Genomic DNA, 24,480 nt, shown 5'->3' with positions numbered 1-24,480 from the left:
ACTTGACGGGATTGAGTAAAGCAAGCAGTCCGAGCGAAGCGAGCAAGAAAATTTTAGGAAATGTATTTTATTTGCACAAAATTTGAAATCAAGGGGGGGGCAATTGCTCCTATGTACCCCCTGGAAATGCCCTTGGCCGTCAACGTTTGCCCCCCCTAGAATTTACTTCCGTCGAAGCTTTAGGGGGCAATGCCTCCCTGCTCCCCTGTAGTTGCGCCACTGCCAAAACGACAGCGTGGGCACTAGTCTGTTTGACAAAGGAAAGTTTATTTAACCATGACACGATACAATCAGCGATTCACGAATCAATGAAAAATAATTTTTGAAATTGACTGACATATTCAAAATTGTAGCACAGTACTATTGTACTTTGATTGTTCTGTCTTCATAATCACGAAATGTATGCCCCGTCAATATATTTCCCCCTTTTAAAAGCTTCTACCTTCAATTTAGTGAACATATTTCCATTTCCAAGATGACTTCAAGCTACTCTAAATACTCCTGTTCGCGGTGCAGATTTCCATCACGGTTTCCAAGAAGATCAGTGAATGGAATGTTGTTCTTCAAATCCAAACTGTCCTTGCAGACAAGAGGGTGGGGGTAGGGGCTTTGAACGCCTGCGGGGCAAGTCTTTCTCATCTATGGAATTCCGGTAATTGTGACGTAGTGAGATCAAGTCCAACATCTCTGGGCAGAGAATGAAGTGATACAACTCAGCTGCTTGTATATTATCATTGTTATAGTGTGATAAACAACAAGAAATAAAGACAGAGCAGTTGCATCTTCCAATGATAACGCTACTGTCAGTGGCCCACCCAAGGGCCCATCCACAATACTGTATACTCGTATGACACGATTTTTGTGACAACGTATAACTCAAATAATCTTAGTCCAAAATGATACTCATTGTTAACCCTTCTTGCTTAATAAAGAAAATTTATTATTATTATCATTATTATTAACTTCCTTCACATGAATGAGTTAACAATTTCGTGTCATTTCAATGTATGAAATGCACGTGGTAAAGGAACCAGTTATTTCTTCAAACATCGCTAACTCTCTACGGAGGGCAACCCTCATGAGGGCAGACCTCACCCTCACCCTCCGAAGACTTGTGAGGGTGAGGGTGTGTGAGGGTGAGGGCGAGATCGATCCGTGAGGGTGAGGGCGTGTGAGGGTGAGGGCGAAAGCAGAGTTGTGAGGGTGAGGGCGTGTGAGGGTGAGGACGAAGCCGAGCCGTGAGGGTGAGGGCGTGTGAGGGTGAGGGCGACCTGTGAGCCGTGAGGGTGAGGGCGTGTGAGGGCGAGGGCGAGAGGCAAGTCGTGAGGGTGAGGGCGTGTGAGGGTGAGGGCGAAAGGCGAGTCGTGAGGGCGAGGGCGTGTGAGGGTGAGGGCGAAAGGCAAATCGTGAGGGTGAGGGCGAAAGGCAAATCGTGAGGGTGAGGGCGTGTGAGGGTGAGGGCGACTGGTGAGTCGTGAGGGTGAGGGCGTGTGAGGGTGAGGGCGACTGGTGAGTCGTGAGGGTGAGGGCGTGTGAGGGTGAGGGTGAACTGTGAGTCGTGAGGGTGAGGGCGTGTGAGGGTGAGGGCGAAAGGCAAATCGTGAGGGTGAGGGCGTGTGAGGGTGAGGGCGAAGCCGAGCCGTGAGGGTGAGGGCGTGTGAGGGTGAGGGCGACTGGTGAGTCGTGAGGGTGAGGGCGTGTGAGGGTGAGGGCGAAGCTGAGCCGTGAGGGTGAGGGTGAGGGAGATTGAACGAAAATGACCACCTCCACGCATTCATCGGTTGACTCTGGAGTCACTACTTGCGCAGAGGATTTTTTTTCGTTCGCTTGTTTCCACAAGTTCCTTTTGTCAAATTAATGAATACGTGATGTCCTAAATTGTGGCCAGTGTCGCTTCTTAGCTCTTCGTTAGGCACGTGGATGATAAGTGTCACCCATTGACATTCACTGCAAGATTGCAACACTGTGAACTATACTGCAGCCAGCGCTCTGAAAGTTCATCCGTTGTCTTTGTTCTAAGCACAGATGTGTTGTGCTCTTGTACTTCTCAGTGACGTAATATCATAAAGTTAACGTCAGTCGCATGTTTGAGTGACAGCTATCGCCCACGCACGTAACAAGAAAAATATCAAACCGAGGAAGACAGGGCACACAGAAGATTCAGATGTCATACGGAGGTGAGCTAGAGAGGAAGAGGACACGGAGGTGTGTGTAAATGACGAAAGTGAATATGACACTGCTTCGGTCTTCACACTTTTGAAAAACCGCTTTGATATTTCAATTCTGAAAAACTTCGTCCGCTTAGAATTTCTTCTAGAGCATTCATGTGAATCTTCGTGTGGTTTGCTTTCACTGTTCTCCAGATATCATCATCAATAGTTTAATAAGGTTACGTAGCCACGAATGTATTGAAAATATCTAGACGATATCGAAAGCAAACTACATGAAAATTCATGTGAATGGAAGGAATTCTAATTTGCAAATTCATAGCAGCTTTTTAAAGGAGAGGAAATCTCTGTAACGCCTTCGCTGGCCTGGACCTAAGGTCAAGTCAAACATTAATCTAAAACAATGAAGCATAGACAGGAGATTTGAAAATATCAGCAGAGTTTGGAGCACCCTCAACTTAGAACATACAATTTTTCGTCTAGGAACTTGAAACACTAACTTATTCGTTCAAATGAATATTAGCGGAGGTATCTTTTGTAGTTGCTACTTTAGTGTCAATTTGACACAGATAAATGAGGGGTTCAGAGCAAAAGTGGCATAACTCCACTTTTCATGATTGAGTTAAATGTATAACTCGGAAATACGAAATATCAACACTTCAGTGTTGGGGGTTAGGCGTAGAGCTGACAACTCTGCACTGTAAAAAGCCATGTCAAGAATCAGCAATATAAGGCCATGGATGTTCCCAAGGTAAAATATTCCGGAGGTAAAATAGTCCCCCGTTCGGATCTCCGGGTGGGGACTACTTTGGGAGGTCCCTGGACTAAGGATAATATCTACATTAGGAATAAGGATATTAAATTAGGCACCTGGAATGTTCTGAGCCTTTACCGGCCTGGGGCATTTCAGTGTACAGTTAATGAGATAGTGAAGTATAAATTAGATGTAGTAGCTGTCCAGGAAGTTAGGTGGCCAGGAGAAGGGAATTGTAAAACTAAAAATTATACTTTTTTCTATGGTGGTACTGAAAATCATAATTTTGGAACAGGCTTTTGCATAAATAATAGAATTATCTCAGCTCTTAAAACAGTAGAATTTATTAATGATAGGATATCATATGCAGTTTTACAGGGTAGGTGGTGTAAAATTATTTTAATAAACATACATGCACCAACGGAAGATAAAGATGATAATACTAAAGATGATTTTTATACAGAGTTAGAACAGGTCTTTGATAAATTTTCTCAGTATGATATGAAAATTCTGTTAGGTGACTGTAATGCACAGATTGGCAAAGAAGAGACATTTAAACCCACGATTGGTAAAGAAAGTCTTCATGAATTAAGTAATGATAATGGTATAAGATTGATTACTTTTGCAACCTCAAAGAATTTAATTGTGAAAAGTACCACTTTTAAACATAAAGATATCCATAAATATACCTGGTCTTCTCCAGATGGTAAAACTCATAATCAGATAGATCATATTCTCATTGATAAGAGAAGGCATACTAGTATAATTGACGTTCGTACACATAGAGGTGCTGACTGTGCCAGTGACCATTATTTAGTAATTGCTAAATTAAGAGAAAGACTCTCAGTGATAAATCATAAGCAACAAAATCTAAAAGTTATAAAATTTGATACAGGAAAGTTTACTGATGAAAGAATTAAGAAAGATTACCAAATTAAATTGTCAAATAGATTTGATGTTTTGCAGGATTTAAATGATGATGAAAATATAAATGAAACAGACGTAAATAAGAATTGGGAGCACATACGTAATGCAATAGAATCAGCAGCTAAAGAAAGTATAGGATACCATAAACCGAGAAAAAGTAAGCCATGGTTTGATAATGAATGTCATAATCTAATAGAAATAAGAAATCAGGCTAGACTTAGGTGGTTAAATAACTCTGATGATACAAATCTAAACAATTATAATAGAATAAAGCGAGAAGTTAACCGCACGTTTAGAAGTAAAAAAAGAGATTACTTGAAAAGCAAAATTAACGAAATTGAAACAAACAGCAAAAATAAGAATATCAGAGATTTATATAAAGGTGTAAATGAGTTTAGAAAGGGGTGGCAACCTAAAGTAAACTTGATAAAAGATAAAGACGGTGATTTTCTAGCTGACCCAAGCGATATTCTAAATAGATGGAAGAACTACTTTAATGACCTTTTAAATGTCCATGTAGGAGATAAATCAGAAGTGAATGAAGTCCACACAGCAGAACCTTTAGTTCCAGAACCTAATTTGACTGAAGTTAAAGATACTATTAAAAGGCTAAAGAATAACAAAGCACCTGGCATTGATTTAATACCAGCTGAGTTAATTAAATATGGTGGAAATTCATTAATATGTCAAATTCATAAATTAATTTGTTTAATATGGAATAAAGAAGAAATCCCTCAACAGTGGAAAGAATCCATAATTGTTCCTGTGTTTAAAAAAGGTGATAAAATGAACTGCAATAATTACCGTGGAATTTCTCTACTCTCAACAACATATAAAATATTATCTAACATTCTTTTAACAAGACTAACCCCATATGCTAATGAAATTATAGGTGATTATCAATGTGGATTTAAACGCAACAGATCAACTACAGATCAAATATTTCACATCAGACAGACACTTGAAAAAAAGTGGGAATATAATCAAAATGTCCATCAGCTATTCATTGATTTCAAAAAAGCATATGATTCGGTCAAAAGAGATAAATTATATAATATATTAGTAGAGTTTGGAATACCTAAGAAGCTTGTTAGTATGATAAAAATATGCACCAGTGAAACAGAAATTAAAATTCGTGTGGGTATTAATATGTCTGACAAATTTACAATTCATGATGGGTTAAAACAAGGAGATGCATTATCTCCATTGCTCTTTAATTTTGCCTTAGAATATGCTGTTAGGAAGGTAAACGAAACTAAAGAAGGACTAAAATTAAATGGTGTGACTCAGTTGTTAGCATATGCAGATGATGTAGACTTACTGGGGGATGATGTGAATACTATTAAGAATAATGCTAAAATATTTTTCAAAACTGCTAAAGAGATAGGTTTGGAAGTTAACAAAGAGAAAACTAAATATATGCTTACAGGGCGAAACCAAGTGTTAGGTAATAATCAAAATCTAATTATTGATAACAACTCTTTTGAACCAGTTTCCAAATTCAAATACTTAGGAGTAATATTAACAAATGAAAATTATATTAAAGAGGAAATAAAAAGTAGGCTTAATTCAGGAAATGCATGTTACTTCTCTCTTCATAAACTTTTGTCTTCTCGTTTAATATCTAAGAAACTAAAAGTTAAAATATACAAAACAGTAATTTTGCCTGTAGTATTATATGGGTGTGAAACTTGGTCCCTTACATTGAAAGAGGAACATAAATTGAGAGTATTTGAAAATAAGATCCTTAGGAAAATATTTGGACCTAAAAGGGATGAGGAGACAGGTGAGTGGAGAAGGTTACATAATTTAGAACTACATAATTTGTATTCATGTCCAGACATTATTAGAATAATTAAATCAAGAAGACTTAGGTGGGCAGGCCATGTGGCACGAATGGGAGAGGAACGAGGAGTTTATAGGATTCTTGTTGGGAAACCTGATGGTAAGAGACCAGTAGGAAGGCCAAGACGAAGATGGAGGGACAACGTGGAGATGGACCTAAGGGAAATCGGTAGGGATGGAAAAGAGTATATAGATCTTGCTCAAGATAGGGACAGATGGAAGGCCTGTGTTGCTGCAGCCATGAACCTTCGGGTTTAAGAAGGCTAGAGAGTTAGTTAGTTTTTAACACTTCAGTGTTAGAAGTAAGTATCTCCTAAGTTCCTAAGTTTCAAATTTTTGCTCATAGAGGCACCACTATGTTTGTGATCCAACAACTAAACAAGTTTTGAAATGTGCCTTTTTGTCAAAACTATATTGAATGGAGTTACGCTAATTGTGCTCTCAACTCCTCAAATGTTTACAATGCCGTTTACAAACCACTAATTTCACCACTATATATGTGGTAAATTTTACACCAGATTTCCTTTTACAATGTAAGGGTAATCGTGTTAGTTTAAGAACGTAGGCAGAATATGGTCTGGCCCTCTTTTATTGAGAGTCCCATACTTCCTTTCTGAAAAAGATACAATCAGCGCTCAGTCCCCTTCCCCCACCATCTCCAATTCATTCGCCCACGGTCTCCCAAATTGTGGACCCGTCGCTCCCCCCAAAAACCTCGTTCATGTTTCCCGTTCTATATATTTATTTAATCGAGTTACACCAGTGCCATCTGGACAGAGATACCCGAATTAGGCGGCCGTAAAACTCCTCGAGCAGCACGCAGAATTGAAGAAGGAGAATTTTACTGTTCCTCAAGGCCCTGTATACCCAAGCGACCCTCTTTCCTTTCCGGAGAAGAAGGGTAGGGGCGGACCTGGACGGAGGGAGAGGGGGGAAGAAAGAAAAATACGACCCGAAGATCAAAAGACGAACAAGAAAATGGCGAAAAACATATTTTATGAGGCTGCCTTAAAAAGGAGGAGATTGGTGCGTGCAAATTTAATTTCTACCAATTATGGTCCTGCCAGCTAGGATGAATGTCACGTCTCAATTTGCAAGCAATACATTAGCCGCGCGTGCGCTGTTGCTAATGAATCCGGCCCCTTTAGCAAACGACAGGGCTTAATTTGTGTTTACAGCCTTCGCCCCCTCCACTTTCCTCTTCCTTTAAGCTTTAATATGTGACCGAGTTCTCCTCTTGCGAAAGGAAGCCGGTCGAGGACGCGCGATAAATAAGAGAGAATGGAAAATTAAGGCGCCTGCGAGAATAGGAAAGTTTTGCCACACTTGGCAGTTTCCTTTCTTCTCCTAAAAGGCGGAGAAACTTTCTCCACATCAATGAAAATCTGTCTACCTGACTCTATGCAACGACCGCCACTTTGGAGATATTATATGACAGAAGATGGCTACACTGCGAAATGCTTACTTAGACCCGCTTGACATATTTCTTAATATTTCTGCTACGATTGAATTCTACCGTATAAAGTGAAGATATTTTAGATCATTGTGATGCCACAGTATATTCCATGCCATATTTCACAGATGGAATCAGTCCTAATTTTCTTAGCATTTCGTGCAACATAACCAATCAGAAGAGAGCTCTACGTCACAAGTGCAAGTTGTAATGGCGGCCGAGGACGATGTAAACAATGTGCCACTTCACATTTTTAATAGCTGATAACTATTCAATCGAAAGGAAAACATTTACTACGAATCTGTTTTTGAGTATAAATCAATGGCGCTGCTTAAATACATACTTTACAGCGCATACAGTACGCGTATTGAAAAATACATTAATTGTTTCAATTGTAAAAACCGAGCACTAGCTAATGGATAAAAATATCTCGGTATAGGTATAGGCTGTGATGTAGGTAGGGTCGATAGGAAAAATTGTGTAGAATTCAGTTTGTTTACACGATATCTGATTATTTAAATAATCATTTCCTCTTTTAAACTAAATGCGATCCTCTATAAATGTATTACTTATTAAATGAAAATGTCAACTCGATATGCCTTCCGAGCTGTATATATAATTTAATGTTATCTGCACGCTTCGCATTGAAATTACAGATGCTTCCGTGTAAAGCATTGTCTGTTATAAAAATGCAATGAAAATGCTACAAGATATGGACGCATAAATGTTAAAGGTAATGATTTTGCCTAAAGCGGGCCTTAGTTGTCTTTATATGTCTGTTACAGTTATCTTACGGCGCTTTTCTAGCTCTTGGATTTCTTTCAGGTGTATTTCGTGAGTTTACCTTTTCCATGAACTTCCAGCTCCACTGATTCTTCACCACGGCACCTCTCACCTCTTACTCCGATTACAACCAAAGCATTAAGAACAAAATTGCTACACACATAAACAGTACCTTAAGTACTGTGGAAAATAACGACAGATGGCTGTAGATACGAACTTTGAGTTTTATTCAAATCGTAACGCAACTCCTAATTTTTTAGATATCGTAAGTTTTATTCTATTTACTTTTTTATAAGGAAAAAATAATTAATCTGGTAGGCTCTCTATCGACTCTCCTGTCTAACGCAGCGGCCAACAATAGCTCAGTAATCCCAACAAAAAAAGTGTGCATAAAACATAAGTAGAATATACACAAACAAATATAAGAACAAAGAGTAAATACACAAGAAAAATCAAGTAATGATTTCATATTACGGGCTAATGGCAATAATGAAGATGAATGATGAAATAGAATGATGGAAGAAACACTCGTGCGTTAATCAGAGTTCGAACGTTAGACGTCTGGTTTCGTAGCGTATAAAAAATACCACTTCGCCACGGAGAACATTCTTGGCTCACTCGTACCCAGTCTTTTGTAATCTTCCACTTTTGGCTGATTGCGACTATGAGGAAAGATGGGATGAAGCTGATGAAGCGCCACATTTGAGAATCAAAGTTGAGTCACTCATTCGAAAGCCTTTCAAATGTTTTGGAATCAAGTCCTCAGAAGTAATCCGAAGCAAACGAAGTTGGCAACAACTAAGTTCTCGTTCACCGCTACAGACGAGTCTATGCATCATCTCTTCTCGGATATATACGGGCGACTTCCTGCTGGTTGACCGAAGACGACCGTGATTCCACTCCCAACCTATCTTATCCCGCCCCCAGCATCCATATCCCCGAGATGGCAACTCGGCGTCGGATATCCCAGGATATTTTCCAGTTCCTTTCCATGACGACCCAATCTTTTTAGCAGGAATTTCCTGCCCCATTCGAGAAATGACCCCACTGCGGGGGTAAAGAGGCAAAGTACGCAAATGACTTCCTACCCTTAAATTACGCAGATGACGACGAATTTTCACCCCCCTCCCCCCTTTGCCAGTTCTGCAAATTTCCTTCCCGAAGATGGGGAATAAGGGTGGATGAAAGCTTGCGTGTGTGCTTGTGTAGGGGGAACAGCGTAAGGCGCAATATGTGAATGTTTGTTTTCTCCCGACCGCGCGGGAAGGGGGAGAAATGTGTGGGGGTGGGAAAAAAAGAGGAAAAAACGTGCTGTTTATGCGCGAGAAAGAAGGATGTGCCTCTGAGTTGGGGGAATGATGTGCAGCGTGGAATTCCAGGCACGATTCGGACGCATCAGGAGCAGACAACGCCAAATCCATCTTTGTCCGCCGGAGTTTTATTTCAGAGCAGCTCTCGCCATGCTGTTCGTAGAATCTCATTTGGCTTTTACTTTGTAAAAACGTGTCGCATATTTTCAGAATGGTTTTACTTGTAATCAATGGCTTACGTGCTTCAAATCAAGAAGGTACTCTCTACCTGAAGCACAAATCTTCCAATATTTTTATCAGTAACTTTACCGAACACATTTTAAAAGCACTTTCCGCCACTTGAATCAGTCATCTTATACCAATTCATAAGGACTGAAACCTCTACGAGTTCTTTTGTTATCAGTGTGGATGACAATTGTATTCTTTGGAAACTAGATATCTTTGATTATCAAAACACTCCGTGCTAGAAATATTAATTTTAGTTTTCCCGATTTTTAACCAATGCAAGTTTTCGTTTCTGCTCAATTTCAGTGCGACAGATCTAAAAGGTATTTACGGTACTTTAGTATTATACGGACTACCTAATTTAAGACCGTCTGTTTTCTGAGGTTAGGTTAGGTTAGGTTAGGTTAGGGAAAGAAACGAAAAAGGCGATCAATAACCTAACCTAACCTCAGAAGACAGACGGTCTGAAATTAGGTAGTCCGTATAATACTAAAGTACTGTATTTACTCACGTTACAAGACGAATGGCTGAACAAGTTATATGAAACTTATCCTGGGCACCAGGAAGGAATATTTCGCACGACTTTCGTAGAAATGGTTCACAAAATGATCGAAACAAAATACAAATTCCTTGAAAAACACAAAAATTTAAAACATTATATAGAGGAGAGACGAAAATCAGACTCTTACAAAACCCGAAAAAAACAGTGAAAGAATGTTGAACAAGATCCATAAACAAAGCGGAGACCAACCCAGGGACAATAATGTTCTAAACTTTTCATATCTTGTTTCACAACTTCTATATGCACCAATAATGCACATCTCTACTTTGTGTAGCATATACGATACCAATCAGAAGAATATACCTATCAGATGGTACTTAATGTTAACTTACACCGATAGATGAACCATTTACCACACTATAAAATAATATAAAGAGGTTCTCTCCGCCAAAGTTTATCGTATTCTTTTCCACTGAACTGAGAAGGTGACATGTAGTTGAAATATTGTTTGAATTTCATATTTTAACACAACATTTTAGTAGAACATTTTCCCCTAGTCTTCAGGAATACAGTTCTCATTCTGATGGCCGGATTCATATCTACGTATTATTAGTGACACTGTGAGCTAAATACGAGTAGGCAGTAGGTAAACAAAGTTTCCCGCGCACATTGTACCGTGCCATGAAGGCACATGTAAGGGATGTGGAAGTAGGACCCCACACATTCTCGATCTCGGGCCACCAATTCTTTTGGAATTGATATGATCAACACCACGCTCCGGCCGTCTTTACCTCAGGATTACTGCGAGGTACTCATTGATTTGAGGCTAGGTGAAGCACAGAGCCGTTTTATGCAGGGACAAGGTCGGAAAATTCTGGTCTTGGATCACCCACGCCGGGAAACGAACACGGATCCCCCAAGAGGCAGAGGGACGTCCTACCGGTTCCTGATCCGTCTCGAACTTTCGTTAAAGTTGATAGTCTGTAGTAAATAATAAGGTGCATATATACAGGGTGTCTCCGCACAACCTTTTTCTCTTTGACGACTAATTTCGACTCTAATGGCATGATTCCAAACTTGTAGAATCAGAATGCACTTTTTAAAAGACTCGTAGCGTCAATAGGAGGCCTCGAAGATGAAAAATATTAAGAAAAGTTGTTCGCATTCATGCGCGAATTTGCCGGTGCCGTATAGTAACACCCTGTATATAAGTTCCTCCACGCTACACATACATACACTTTAGAGTCAACGTATAATGAAATTCGTTTATGATCACAGGGAGCAAAAGCTAGGCACATCACAAGCGTGGGATGCTGGTTTTTATCTGAGATACTGCAGCTAAGATCGGCAATTAACGGCGATATTAATGCAGTTAGGGCAACAGGACAGGGGCTGGCAAATCGATAAAGCTAGACGCTGAAGAAACGCCGTGTGGGTTAATGGAATTCCAAGGGAGAAAGGGATACTGGAGCGAGAGACAAAGATAGATAGAAGAAATAACGTATTTTATTATGATTTGGGAAGATAAAAAATACACTCTTGTACACTTCCTGCCTTATAAAGGTACTCTTTTAATACATCGCTTGATGTGCCTTAAAACGAGGGGGAAAAATCAGTCCTCAAACGGCTCAGAAGAGTTGATAGCCGTTGCAGAAGTTGCGTCTGCTTCAATACATTGTGTTATAACTTGGTCCGATATTAACTTATGGAGTTTATAATCTTACTTGGTGCACTGGAAAATAGGCCATCGTACCACGTAAGCTCCATTTTTTTACAGTGCTGTCAAAATAATGCGAGCATATTTCGCCAAGAAGCTCTATTTACGTAACGTGGAGGCTCCAGTAATGCGTTTCGTTCCATCGTATTCCGTTTAGGACCACAGCACTCGAACTGCAGCGTCCAGATAGCTGTTTATTTAACTCTCTCTTTTATAATGCAGTGAAACTTTCTTCTGAAGATGAGATTAAACATTAGTATAACTTCTAACGGCTATGTCCAGCAATACTGAACTCGAAGCACAGTATCAGTTTGTTTTTAAGCTTTAATGGACAGAAGAATCGTTACTGTCTCTTCAGTGTGGTACACAATTTCCTTCTGCTTTACGAGTGTCTCCAATCCTCGGTGTTCATGGATGCTGGCGACAGGTCCGAAAAGTGCCGTGCGACGTTCGGTGTTGTGAACTTGGAAAGCGAAGTGGGGCGTTAAAATAGGGTGTCCCTGCCGTTTGGTCACGTCCTAAAATCCTCACCGTTTCGTTTCACGATCCAGAGATGATGCTGTGTGCAGGGAAATATGTCTTTATTCATCTGTTGTAAAAAGGCAAGGTCCAGACAAATCGTTCCCGAACAGTTTGAAAATAAAGTACGCTGCCCAGACTGAAGTTCCCTTAAAGATGTCTGTTCTCGTCTAAATGCATTTTGAGAGATGCAATTTTATAGAGAAACACAACCTTCCCTATGAGAGTATGTTGATCATTTAATAACCATGGCGCATATACAGTTCACGTAAGGGGGGGGGGGTCAACGTTTGGTATGATTAGGGTTGCTATATTTCATAAGTGAAAATCCGGGACACTGCTGACCGGAAGCTTTTTGGGGAGCGGAGGAGGGGGGTTCCTGGACCCGATAAAGCTGTGTGTATGTACAACCTTAGTGACAATGAAGTTCGACCAATCACAAATATAGGAGTGCGTTATGAAAGAAGGAGAACACATGCATATGCTCAACATATTTTATTCAGCAGGCTACATGGAACAAAGGAAAACATAAATTTCCGCTGCAACGCAGCAATGTATGGTGTCCACACAAAATAAAGCATTTTCGTCCAACTTCACGTGACACTGAAGTTCGACCACTGTTAGAGGGGATCCTGTTTACCATGGTGTGACGCCGCCCCGTCGGCGAATAACTGTGGCAATGCGTCGGGGCATGCTGCGGACGAGTCGTTCAAGGTATTCCACATCGATGCGGTGCCATTCCTCCTGCAGGCAGGCGATAAGAGCAGCCACTGTCGTGGGTCCCCTCTGTTGCACACGTCGCTTAAGAACACGCCACACATTCTCAATGGGCGAGAGGTCGGGACTCGATGGTGGCCATGGCAGAGTTCGCACGTGATGGCGAGTCAACCATTCTCTTGTCAGCCGCGCTGTATGAGGCCTGGCATTGTCGTGTTGAAAGATGAGACGCGGCCTGTGGAACAGGTGCCTTCGCACTGTGGGAAGATGCCTCTCCAGTATGCGTGTATAGGCGTGTGCATTCACAATGCCCTCACGGACGTGTAGTGTGCCAACCCCAGATGCCGTCATGCATCCCCATACCATCACTGACGCAGGTTTTTTAATACCCGACGTGCATAACATTTTACTTCACTCTGTTCCTCCTTCCGACAAATGACTGTTTTCCGTATTTTCGCGTACACAACATTGAAAATGGATTCGTCCGCCCACAAAACCCTGTTCCACTGCCGAAATGTCCATCCCCGGTACATTCGTGCCCACCGTAGTCGATTGCCTTTGTTCAACATGGAAAGGAAGGGTTTACGTTTCGCCTTGTACACTCGGTAACCGCATCGCTGTAGGTAACGGCGAATGGTTCTGGTTGACACTTCAATGTGAAAGCGTTCTCGAGTCCACAGTCGTAATTCGGCCACAGAAACATGATTGTTGGTCTGGATATAGCGCCTAAATATCCTTAGGTTATGCACGCTCAGCAGGCGTTTTCGACCGGGGGCCTTACCTGGCTCTGTAGTACCCGTATTTTGGTGGTGTTTGATGATGCAGTGGACGGTTGACTTGGGTAAGTTCAGTTGGTGCCCTATTTCCCGTTCACTGAGTCCATCCCGTTGCAACTCCACCACTCTTCTCCTCACGGTGTTGTCAATAGGTTTGCCCCTGGCCATGGTAATGATGCACTGCGGTTCCTCGGTGCACAGCACGCGCTTATATACGGCGGACTCCCTTATCGTGTCCGTGACGTCATGCTTCCGTCGAATGCGCCACTATCTGGAATTTACCGTATGGGTCTGGTGCCTGGTCGAAGTTCAATGTCACGCGTATTGTTCCCCGTTTTCGGTCTTTACGTGACCTTGGGTGCAACATGTTGGGATCACGATTCTTGCCTGCTCACACGCCTCCTCTTACACACATGCGTCACTTCTGCGGGTCACCCATTGCACCACCTATGCCTCTGTGCATTTAATCACGTATTCCTTTCTGGTCGAACTTCATTGTCACCAAGGTGGTACATATCCATTATCATATTCTTTACACTTCTTAAAAAAATAAAACAGAAAACCACTTCGAAGTATATCATTAATCTTGCAATTATTTTCGTTGTCATAATGAACTAAGCTGCTATCTCACAATGTCGCAACTGCATTTGAGAACTGCGGACTGAACAGTGCGAGCACCCAAGCACTGACTGTTTTCAGTAAACAGCTTACAATGCAATGGAAGAGATTTGAAACTGAAAATCAGTGCTGCTAGCAGACGTCGGCGCTATCTTGAAGTTTGACTTGTAACTCGATAACTCTTGTATTATCGAGAGGTAGCGGTTCAATGTATAGTTCGATTATTTAGTAAAATGAGCATTTTAATATTACGCAATTAAATATAAATAAAGTTCAGGAAAGTATACTCTTTATTATTTCTTCTTTCCCACCCGATTCCAGGACATTTGTACATCCCGAAGAAACTATTCGGGACACCAGGACAAATTATATCATTCCGGGATTGTCACGGAAAATCCGGGACGTACAACGGACCTAGGTATGATCAGGCTATGAAAATCCAATCTATCAGCCAGGCCACCCAACAGTTTGACACACTGTTCCAATGAATAAGGGATAGCCATTTCACATTTTTGGAATAAGTTGCAATTTTGCAATGTGTTGACTGTGTTCAGAGAAACGTGAGTTCAATTCTACTACAAAATGATTAAAAACTTGATGATAATGGTTTACTTTGTAATTATATTTTGTGCTCTCAGCTGGTACATTATTCCTTCTATTTGACGGCTGAGTGTTCTAGGTCTCTTCATTTCTTCCTCATAGTCTCTAAGAGTTTCTCTGCTTTGGAATAAATTTCATTATGTTCTCAGAACTCTCTCTTAGATTTGTATAAAAAAATATCTTGATATGTTTTGAGGTGCCCAAAATAATGTTGCAGTGCATAAAGCAATTTAGTTAGAACAAGTGGCGATATTTCAAAAACCCCACAGGTTACACACTGAAGAAACTGAAGAGTTTATTGAAATGTTTCTCTTGTACTGGTAAATTGTAAAGTCTTTTCTGTCAATCTTGTGTCAAAGAACTTGAGAATGTTACGGTGTTTCCCTGGTTTTGTTGCATTTCCTTTTTAAAACGCCAAATTATTTTAAGAAGACTCAAGGGGAAAAAATTATAACTGATTTGACATTCCCAATGCAGTTTCTTACCGCAGAAATTCCAAAAAACCATCAGAAAATTGCTGACATTTGGTTTACAGTCTCATCTGGTGTGTGAAATTACGTAATTTCCTGCCCATCCGTATCCCGGCTTATACGTCTCTAATTTAGGAGAATATAATAAATCCGAAGAAATGTTTATTAACAAACGGATAAAACAGGTAATCTGGTAATTTTACTGAACCAATGGGGGTGGACCCGTTGAACCCTCCCTTAAATAGGCCCATGATGGTCATATATAATGAGAGGATTCGGCGAATACAAACTCCTTACATTGGTTTAGTAGACATTTTTCGTTATTTTTTAACAACAAATAACACTGTACAACACGAAATTTGTCCTTTGCTTAAAAATATGTTTTTCTAATGTATTTTTGCATGCAAAACATGAATCTGCAATTAATTTCTTCGTATCACGTACAGTTTTTTGAAAAACGCCATTTTTATACATTATGTGTATTAATTACGTTTAAACAATTATAAATTTCTTTTAACTGTTTTTAACTGGGTTGTTTCCAGCGCTTGATAAAAATGATATCGCTATCAGTTCAGATTGTTACATAAAAAAACGTTTTGCTGGATCCTCTAGTGATAAATTTGTTACATAACAATAACCGTGTTGGCACCACTGACGAACAAGGGATGCCATCTGTTTTGTCCTATCCAACGTGAAGGTTGTGCTTTGCAATTGCAGGTGTTTGTGTAAAGTTTTAACGTTTGTGGCGGGTTTCTGTTAGTGAGGTCTGTATGAAAAGGAGGCTTCGTTCAGTGGATAATAATGTCCCGTCAGTGTAAGAATAACCTTAATTCATTTTGTTATATATGTTATATATATATATGAACTGACGTTGAAAAGTCAAAGAAGTAGCCTTACCCCTGTTGTCAAAAAAGCATATGAACTGTATTTTGGATGCCGAGTAGGCGATCAAGATAAGCGATGGGCACCACATATCTGCTGCAATTCTTGTTCCAGGAACTTGTGAAACTGGATGCAAGGAAAGCGAAGTGGGCTAAAATTTGCCGTACCAATGGTTTGGAGAGAACCCAAAGACCACGTAAGTGACTGTTACTTTTGTTTGACAGATGTAATGGTCTTCTCTTCAAAATCAAAACATCACATCCGATATCCTAATTTGGAATCAGCAAGGCGCCCAGTGGCTCATAATGAAGAGCTACCTGTGCCGAAAGCTCCTGAAAATTGTACATTTGATACATCAATTGAAGAAGGAAGTTCAGGCAACGAGGACGTCGACTTCGCGCCACCAACCCTCTCAAGTGCACCACATCTCATCACACAAGAGTTAAACGATCTGGTACGGGACTTATATCTATCGGGAAAAAAAGCAGAAATCTTGGGCTCTCGACTTCAAGAATGGAATCTATTGGATAAAAATGTCAAAATCAGCATGTTCCGAACGCGACAGGGTAACTTTTCATCTTGCTTTTCGGAGACTGGAGGAATTGCGTTTTGTAACAATATTAATGCTTTATTTCAGGAGTTGGGCCATGAACACAATCCAGCAGAATGGCGATTGGTCATTGATTCGTGTAAGATAAGTCTGAAGGCAGTATTGCTCCATATTTGTAATGCTTATCCATTAGTGCCAGTGGCGTATACTGTTCACAAAAAGGAAACATATGAGGTAATGTGTGACATATCGCAGTACATTGAATATAATACATTCAAGGGGCGAATCTGTGGAGACCTGAAAGTAATTTGAATTCTTACTGGCATGCAACAAGGGTATACCAAATTTTGTTCTTTTCTGTGTGAATGGGACAGCCGGGACCGAGTTAACCATTACATGCGGAAAATATGGCCACCACGACAGGAATATGTACCAGGAATCAAGAACGTATCACATCAACAACTCGTGAACCCTAAAGATATTTTTCTTCCCCCCATTACACATCAAACTAGGTGCACTGCTTCCAAATCATGGGATCCCACATGTCCCTGAAATTACATTTTTTGGATTCTCATTTTGCCTTCTTTCCACAAAATTTAGGGGCTGTTAGTGATGAACATGGGGAACAGTTCCACCAAGACATTGCAACATTTGAAAAGATGTTCAGTGGACGATGGAACAGCAGTATGCTTGCTGAATATTGCTGGTCTATCATCAGATACACTCCTTCAGATAGATACAAGAGAAGAAGATCTCAATTATCATTTCCGTAGAAGTTTGTACTGTCTTTGGTTTGTATAAGTAAAAAGCCTGTCTAATGTCTGTGCAACAAAATGTCATGTGGCTGTACAATACAAATGGTATGTCTTGGGAGAAAACTGACTTCACATATCGATTTAGCACTTTTAACTTATTTAAACTCACATGTTTTCAACCAAAGGACATTTTTGTAGAATTTTTTTTAGTCTTTTGTTTGTATACGTTGATTTACCTGTCTAATGTCTGTGTAACAAAATGTCATGTGACTGTACAATAAAAATGGTACGTGTTAGGAGAAAACTGATTTTACATATCGATTCAGCACCTCCAATTTAGTCAAAATCACCTGTTTTCAACTAAAGAACAGAACATGACCTCAAATTTGTTGTTTGTTATAATCAATAACAAAAACACTGCAATGTTCGAAAGAGCTCCTAATATTTCCTGTATGTTTTAATACACGACTAACAAATATAAACGGCGAACATAATTTCTTTCAATTACAGTTCACTTATGATCCTGTTTTTACAAAATTTATATTTTCTTCATCATGAATTCAAAATTTTAGAAAGAATTTCTTCAGTTTCTGAAACCCAATTTTCTTCATAATTCTATCAAATTGTATATGTTAACATAGCTTCACATATAATTCTAAGGAATGAGAAACGAAAGTTTAACTGAATTAAAAATATTAAATAAAGAAATGAATAGTGATGGATATTAGGATTGATGTAGTCGCCACAATCTCATTGACCTACTCTATGAGGAAGAGAGATTTGATTGATTGAATGATTTGTTGTTTTAAGGTCACTTTTGCACAGTAAGGCTAATCGGGACTGGACCTACAGTTTAAAGTTGGATCCGAACCACTATGAGCCTCCATTGGGTATCGAACCCGGGACCTCTTCATTATAAGGCGACTACGCTACCATCGCGCCATCGGGGAGGCTCTAGCATTTGAGAAACCTTAGATATTCAGCGGAGTAAAAGTTTGGAAGGTCTTGTTTCAAGCTCATTTTATAATCAGATCGGCTAATCGGGACCAGACACAGGTTACCCAAGACCCGACCTACAGTATATGTGATCCCAGCAGGGTATTCATTGATTACAAAGGGACAACATTGGCAACTATAGTAGATGTAGACACCTTCAGCTAATAAGACTTTTTTGTCAACATGTTTTACAGAAAGGATGCAGAATGCTACTAAATGAATAAGGGAGAGAAGAGATAAGATCTGTATGAAATAATTGAAGGAAAATTAGAAGATAACATAATCGATTTTTAATTAATGGAGAGTTGGTAAAGTGAAAAAAAAGTACCGATAGATGTAAAACAAATGGAGGAAAAAAATTGAATGTGTCCTTTTAGTATACCCTCCCGACAAATTGTTAATTGGACCATCCCCTTGTTTCAGAAGAGCAGGCAGCTGTGCGTGTGTTCTTGTCAGCTGCAAGAGAAGTTTCCATGGCGGAGGAAGGGGGTGCAGGTGAAGGAAGCTGAGAGAGCCACCTGAAACGAACCAGATTTAATTAACTGACAGGTTCAGGGAAGCTCCGGTTGCAAGGTCACCGAGATGCTGCCAAGTTCCTTCGTGTCATGCTTCACTGGTCCCCGGAAACCTCCTTCACTCGTTAATTCTCAGATGACGTCATCGACAATATGTTGATCTTGTCTCCAAGAGTGGCACTCTCTTCGTAGCATGTATGTAGGACATGAAGATCGTGTTCTCAAGGAACTCGGATTTCATCCTATCCTGCCCTACAGTTCGTCATGGAAACCGGAAGATAACATCTAAAGGCTTAACGACGCTCGCTGGACTGCTTCTCTCCACCTTTCCAAAAGTTTCTTCCCATCTTGTTTGTAATCCACCCTTAAACTTTTCTTCAGGTTTTCTAATGCTCTTCCTGCCTCCCCGATGGCGCATTGGTGTCGTCGCCGCCATGTAATCAAGGGGTGTCAGGTACGATACCCGATAGAGAGACATATAGGTGGTTCGGATCCAACTTTACAATGTAGGTTCAGTCCGGATTAGCATTACTGTGCATGAAGTGGACTTAAAACCCCAAATCCATCAATCATATCAATCAATCTAATGCTCTTCCACACTCTGTCCCTGCAATCTCTGGAGCACGCGAACGAAAACAAGTCTGTGCGCAAGTAGCGACGCGAGACGATTCCACCAATATACACGTGAGAGAGAACGGGATTGCGTGGAGGGGAATGCGATTGCAGTTACTATCCATCGCAGCAGCGTGTACTACTTGGCTCTGCTCATTCGATTTCCCTCTTCTCTACCGCAACGCGCGCCCTAGCTCCATAGATAGCTGGGACAGAGTATATTCTTCTTGTCCTTCACTTTTCTACTGTTCTATAGTTCTGTTCATGTTCCTATTTTCTAATATTAGCTTATTCTTTGTACTGAGGTGAAGGTGAAGACACCCAAGTCTCGAACTCACTACCACGTACTACATCCTGGACAGCATTTTGCGGACTAACGAGGCTTTGGTGTCTAGACTTCAAAGTCAGTATTAACCTCTGCAGGGCATGTGTTCTGGTCTGTCCATGTGTGTTTGTGATTTCTATCAAGTGACAGCTAACAGTGGCAGCGGCGTCATTTTTCACGTTGCCTCTCTTTGGGTGTAATCGCGACGACGATGATGAACAACGATTACATGAAATTAATAACACACACACACAATGCACACCCACGTCCGGGCAGGGATTCGAATTAACAACCTTCAATGGCGAAATCTTGATTCCATCACCATGTGGCGGAGGCTAGAGAACATCAAAGATTGATTAAGTTATTCAGTTTATTTTACATCACTTTTCCGCCACTTCTTCTAATCGTGACAAGACATGAAGGAATAAAGGGACAATCACACAATGGACGACACAACACAAGGCCCACAGAGAATTATACTCGATGTAAGTCCATACGCCAGCATACTACGTGGATGAGAGATTTACATTGATGGGCTTATGAGAAAGTCGCCCCATGCACCCCAGGTATTCAGACTATGAAGATAGTTGCACCAACAAGCAATTAATCAAAACAGTAAAAATGAAACATGACAAACAACTCTGACATACATTTACAACGCGCCCAAGGGCTTCATGGAGACAATCAAAAACCGTCGGTATGGCCAGTAATAGAACCCCACAAGCGAAAGGGAAACCAAGCGCCATGAAGACAACGCTGTTTACCTAATCTCGCTTGAGACGAAGTTGATTACTCAATTATTCATCGGATATCAACGAGGCTTCTATGCCTGTCTTGAAGCACAATCAAAAATTTCAATATAAGGCGGACGGTAAGTTAGGAGTCGTCGTTCTGAATATCCAGAATTTGCGATCAAGTTCGGATTCAGGAGTGACTTGTCAGTTTGGCACGACTTGTCGTCGCAACAATGGCATAAAATTCATGACGCGTTCACAGAGGAGTAAGGCTGCATTTACCGCTAAAGTAGCACAATCTGGTGGGAAACTTCAAAATTAAACAGAGTGTTTAGACCAAAAATATATCTGCGACGTTCTTGGAAAGACGGCACAGGTTAACAACGAAAAGATGCTGAAGGCCTGCAGTAATGTTTATAAATATCACTCAAATGCAAAATGTCTTCCATTCAGGAAGTTAAAGCCCCACCTGGCGACTTAATCACAGGCAGTAAAATGATTGATTGATTGATTTTACTTGCTTTTCCAACATTTTTGGCTAATCGGCGATGAGAATTAGTTATCATATGATGAATTTGATGAAGGAACACTCACAAAGAACACCAGCCCGGGATTCGAACCTGGGACCCCTGCGTCGTAGCGCGCTGTGATAATCACTCCCTCACCGTCTTCTTTGCCAGAAGGGCTAATGGTGATCACATGGACGAAGTCAAATATATGGGAACGACATACGATGATCCCCACAGAGGATTATACTTCGAGTCCAGACACCACAGCCTCTCTAGACTGCAAAATGCAGTCCAGAGTGTACTACATTGAAGGGTGGTTTGGTGTCTCCGAAAAGGGTCTTCCTTTACACCCCGGAGTGGTGAAAATGACGCATTACTATTGAACAAGTCAAAATAACACACAGATTTCAGATATGAACTACAATGCAAGTGTGCCTCGAAGAATAAAAAAATCGAGGGATTGGAAGTCGAGTTAGTACGCAAAACTCAGTTCTAGATATTACTAGGTCCTTTCTCACATCAAATATTACCCGACTGAGTAATATTTTTTCTCACTTGTCATGCAGGACGATGAATAAAATCTAGCTCCATAACTTTGTACTTATGTACCCACATGAGGAAGGGGACAAGCGGGATATATATATATATATCCCACCACCACGTGGCACCAATTAAGACGCCATTTCTTCAAAACTACGTCTGATATTTCAGTTCTGTCTTTATCCTTTATTTGTATATATATGAAAGTATGACGTACTCGAATTACAAAAGAGTATAAGCCTATCTATTCTTACTATTATTTTCAAGCACAATGTGAAAATATCTTTGTTTTCCTTCACAGTATTATTGGATAGATCTTATACAATGGGATATATCTCTTTAACCACCGCTTTTTGCTGATACATTTCACTTATACGTCGTCGTACCAGTGCCAAAACTACGACTGTGCTAAATCTTAATTTTTAGATATAAGCATTTTTATATTCATTGTGCTGGGAACAATGTTTTTTTTGAATATACAGGGGTTGGACAAAAATATGGAAACACCTGGTATAAAACAGGTAGCCATTTCAAACACGATTTGCGTCTGAATGGTAGGTGGCGCTGTGGTCACTGGCACTTCCTGCGAGGTATACACCTTGGCCAACCTGACAGATGGGCCAGTTACAGTTCAGCGACCGGTCCGTGCAGGTTATCATGAATCATGTTTGAGCTGACAGAGTTTCAAAGAGGGAAAATTGTGGGTGCGCGTATGGTGGGAGCTTCTGTGACGAAAGTAGCGGAAATGTTTGGTGTATCACGAGGCATAGTCTCGAAGATCATGACTGCCTACGAGACTTCCGGAAAAACAGCATCAGCGAAGCACCAGCGTGGACGAAAGTGTGTGTTGCGTGACAGAGACAGACGCACATTGGGTAGGATTGTGACCAAGCAGAAGATCACCACGGCTCCAAAAGTCACTGCTGAGCTGAATACAGTGCTTACAAACCGTGTTAGCGTCAAAACAGTCAGAAGAGAATTCCACAAGCAGGGTATTCATGGCAGATCTGCAATTCCCAAACCACTCGTGACTGTTGACCATCCTGCTAGACGGAGACAGGGGTGCAACGCCCATAAAAACTGGACAATGGAGCAGTGGAAGACTGTAATGTGGTCTGATGAGTCATCCTTTACATTGTTTCCAACTGCTGGCCGAGCGTACGTGTGTAGAACGCCAGCACAAGCGTACGATACAGACTGTCTGTTACCGAGAGTGAAGCATGGCGGTGGTTCAGTGACGATTTGGGCAGCCATCTCCTGGTATTCTGCCGAACCCATCATCACCCTGCATGGACATGTCACTGCCAGGGACTACGTAACCATTTTGAGTGACCAGCTGCATCCCATGGTGCAAACTTTGTTCCCAGATGGTGATGCCGTGTTTCAAGATGACAGAGCCCCTGTTCACACAGCTCACATCGTCCAGGACTGGTTTGATGAGCACGAAGATGAAGTGTCACATCTGCCATGGCCTCCACAATCGCCAGACCTCAATATTATTGAGCCCCTGTGGTCGGTTTTGGAGACCAAGGTGCGAGCCCGCTACCCACCACCATCGTCTCTACAACAACTTGCAGCTGCTTTGGAGGAAGAATGGTACGACATCCCTTTGACAACCATACGCGACCTGCATTTGTCCATTTCAAGTCGACTGCAGGCTGTTCTGCGTGCCAAAGGTGGTCCTACTCGCTATTTATGAAGGTAATGTGCATTTCTGCAGGTGTTTCCATATTTCTGTCCATCTCCTGTATGTTGTTATCAGTAAAATGTGTACCTATTTATGACATCTTATTGGGTCGAATAAATTAGCATAGGAATCTATCAACAAAAATGTAAGTTAGAAAGTACGCTAGGCCAAAAAGTCAAAATATGCACATTATGATTTTGGCATTGGTGCGACGACATATAATAACGAGGACAAAAGAACACTTTAACGACGTGCGACAATTAAGGTTCCAGGGGAAATTCCCAATTTTCAAAATTTCCCGAAAATTTCGTCTTTCGAAAATGTTGCGCAATTTCAGTTTTTTTTTCGAAAGTATGAGACAATGCATTACATATCCTCAAAGTTTGGTCTTTTGTCCTGCTTCCCTCCAAATTTATTGATCTTTCTAGCTGTATAAGTTCCTGAGATATGGCACGGACTATAATAACACAGAGTCACATGGACTAAAGAAGCCCTAATTGATTCCCCGTCGACTTCTCTAGTGTCCGAGTGTCTGTTGCAGTCGGGAGACGTATTCGGACTCAATGTGCTTGCTCTACTTAGACCCCGCATCCTCTACCAATCACCTTGCTCGTCACGTTCCCACTGTCGTGCTTGGGAAGCGAATTGCTTCTGAATCAGCCCACCAGGCGGCAGCATTGAGGTAGCGACCTAGCATGGGACCATTAATCACAGTTAACTACAATTTATCCGTACCGCATTGCATCTTAACTTTATCAATCGCAATTAGAGCTACAATCGTGCAGGAACTGATTGGTCCAATGTAAAGTAATAATTAGAAATTAAATGATTGTTAACTATTACTTAATCAATATACTGAAGATTTTTTTATGATAAGCGCGATACTCTACACTACTTTCTTACATTTTTCGTTCATTGTTCATAGAGCAAAATAAGCCCTAAGACTATTTTATTAAGCTAGGCAGAGACTCTTTAACGGTGAGAATTTTAC

Source organism: Lepisma saccharinum, chromosome 1 (genome assembly GCF_977018435.1).
Source record: "Lepisma saccharinum chromosome 1, izLepSacc3.1, whole genome shotgun sequence".
Classification (NCBI taxonomy): Eukaryota; Metazoa; Arthropoda; class Insecta; order Zygentoma; family Lepismatidae; genus Lepisma; species Lepisma saccharinum.
The sequence above is the reverse complement of the archived record's forward strand: the minus strand, read 5'-3'. Positions refer to the sequence as shown.